Genomic DNA, 3,260 nt, shown 5'->3' on the forward strand with positions numbered 1-3,260 from the left:
CAAAGAGGCTCGCTGGCACGGCAAAAAAATATAATATCTGGACCGGTCGGCTGACATCATGTGGTGTCAGGTGTCATGGCGAGCTACAGCCAATGAGAGAGCAAGGCATGGGTTGAGGTCACCGGAAGAAAAACAACAGCAGCAACATGGCTTAAAGAAAAGTTTGGACGCAATAAATAGAGCAAAATTTTTCATCAAGCAAACAGCTTGCAGCGCTAATTTCTTCCCGACATCCATTTTCAAATAAACAACTCCTGTTTCATGTGTTGTTTCGCGTCATTCCCGTTCCAATTCTCGCGTGTGTTTTCGTGACAAAATGTGGTTTGTAGAGTCGTTGGGTGACAGAGTTGTTGTCAGCTTGTGTAGTGTGTAACCCCCTGTTGCGGATCATTTACAGAGTCACGTAGTCTGAACACCACAACGACTTAAAGACAGACAATCAAGTCATGTAGTCTGAACAGCACAGCGATCTGCCGACGTTTAAAGTCGTGTAGTGTGAACTTAGTGTAAGGAACACTATCGCCACGAGACAGTTCTGCCGGCACGACTCGCACCAGCGAGTTACCTCACAAGGTTCCCATCTGACTTCTGGAGAGTGGAGAGTGAGCCAGGGGCGTCCCAGGATGATATCGACGGTGGGTCCCTCCAGTACCAGAAAGGTGATGGTCTCCTCATGAAGACATCAGACATTCAGCTTCATCTGCGGGGTTCGGTAGTTGACCGGCCCAAGCCCTAGCGGTTTGCCCTGAATGGTCTCGACTCGGGGCTCCTGGGCCTGACGTTGGCGAGGCAGATGGAGACGGCTTAGGAGGTCTCGTGATATGAAATTGCCCGAAGAGGCCAAGTCGACGAGGGTGGAGACTGAAACCAAACAATCGGCGGTGAGTAGTTGCACTGGTAAGAAGGATAAAGTTGATATCACTGGTTCGAATTGAATGGTACTCACCGCAGGGCGTGGGGGTCTGACGGGGCAGGTTTTAATGAAATGGCCTGGAGCAGCACAGTACAGGCATAGTCCAGCCGCTACGTGGCGAGCACGCTTGGAACGAGTGAGTCTGGTGGAATCCAACTGCTTGGGTTTTGGTACTGGGGGACTGCTGGTGGCTGCTGCAGGCTGGTGGGTGACTTCTAACCACCCACTATGGGGAGCTTTCTAACCCATAGTATCGTCGTAGATGGCCATTTGAGCGCGAATGCAAGGATTCAAACCCTGCCGGTAGGCACTGAGGAGGGCAGTTTCGTTCTAGTCACTAGTCGCCGCTAGCATCCGAAATTGCAGGGTGTAGTCGCTGGTGGTAGAAGAGCCTTGACGCAGCCGCAGTAGTTGGTCTGAGACGGATAGCATTCCTGTAGAAGAGCCAAACACTTCCTTGAAATGATTAGTGAAAGCATCATATGAGTTGATTATGGCACATTGGCGTTCCATATTGCTCGTGCCCACAACAGTGCTCTGCCGGTTAACAGGGAAATCAAGGAGGCTACCTTAGAGCGTTCCGTGGAGAATTTCTGTGGCTGCATCTCGATAAATAGTGCAACTTGAAGGAGGAAGCCGTCGCACTCAGCTGCGCCACCAGCATAGGAAGCAGGCAGTCTTCTGTCAAACTACAAGCCAGAGACACAAGGTCTGGATGCAAACAGGAGGGTCTAATGACAATGAGGAGAGAGCTAGCTGACGGCAGGTGAGTAAGAGATGAGAGAGAGTTCTCGGGTTCTTAGCTCTGGGTAATGGCTGGTTTGTCCTTGCAGGTAGGGATGGTTGACGCAAAACTGACGTTTCGACAGTGTCAAGATCCCGAAGCGCAGATGTTTCGAAACACTGCTCCGAAGTGTGATTCGAAACACCCATGTCACGTGACTAAGGCGAATCAAAGCATCGGGGCGTTCCCCAAGTCACTGCTCCGAAGTGTGATTCGAAACACCCATGTCACATGACTAAGGCGAATCAAAGCATCGGGGCGTTTCACAAGTGTTTCGAGACCCGAATCTGCTTTTGATCGACAGGGTTGGGAACAAACCACACAATCTCACATCTGTCTTATCCTAACTCCCGCAAAGTATAAAAGTGGAGTTAATGCAGCAGAACAATTAATATATGTCAATAAATATCTTTATATGTAAAAAATGCCAGGCGTTGTGGCTTGATGTCTTTTATTAATGTGATTTTTTTCCTTACCAAAATAACATTCACAAAGAGTTCATTCAGTTGTCAGAGAGATGTTACAACACACTACAAGAACAGAACAATAAAAACACAACTTTCAAATATTTATTATATACGTGCTTCACCCGGGATTCGAACCTAAAGTGACAGGTTCTGACAACATTCCAATCGTGCAAACTAACCACTCCCCCAACCCACATGGTAGATAAAAGAGCACAACATACACTGAACAAAATTATAAACACAACACTTTTGTTTTTGCCCCCATTTTTCATGAGCTGAACTCAAAGATCTAAGACTATTTCTATGTACACAAAAGGCCTATTTCTCTCAAATATTGTTCACAAATCTGTGTTAGTGAGCACTTCTCCTTTGCCGAGATAATCAATATGTTCATTTTACTCAAACACATACTGATAATTTTGCAGTGGTATTTAAATTTTTCCAGAGCTATATATTGGATTTCCATATTTTAAGATTGAAAGTCTTAAAAATATGAAATAATAAAATCTATACATATGTCACGTGTATGTTCCCGTTTAATTCTTGTTTGTCATTTGGTCCTTACTGTTCCTGTCCCCATTTAATTCTATTAGTTCCAGGTGTTTCTCATTATTAGTTATCCTCCTCACCTGTCTGCCCCTCGTTATCTGCCCTATTTGAGTTCTAGCCCGTTCTGTTCTCCTGCTATGTGTGTTTTCATGTTTCCCTGGATATTATTAAAGTCAATAAGTTTGAATTCGACTCTGCGTCTCCTCGTTCCTCGCTCCGTGCAAACCGTGACAGAATTCCAGACCCATCAAAATAGTAAGTGGTGCCCCTACTCCCTGTTTTGTTTTCATTTGTTGAAAGTTTTTTTGTTTTCCCAGTTTCTCCCCACGGCTATGGAAGTTGCCGCTCGATTCGCCGCCCTAGCTCGCCTGGATCTCCCGTTTGTGGAGTATGCGTGGGAGTTCTGCGGGATCGCTGCGAGTATGGCATTAGATGATGCCACGCTCAACTCGCTGTTCTGGATCGGGGATAATTACCATCGCCCCGTGGACCTCCCAGACACCACTGGACTAAGCTGGAGGGAAGGGCTCCTCCGGTCTCTGGCGAG

This window comes from Sinocyclocheilus anshuiensis, unplaced genomic scaffold, assembly GCF_001515605.1.
Source record: "Sinocyclocheilus anshuiensis isolate Anshui unplaced genomic scaffold, SAMN03320099.WGS_v1.1 scaffold1841, whole genome shotgun sequence".
Taxonomy (NCBI): Eukaryota; Metazoa; Chordata; class Actinopteri; order Cypriniformes; family Cyprinidae; genus Sinocyclocheilus; species Sinocyclocheilus anshuiensis.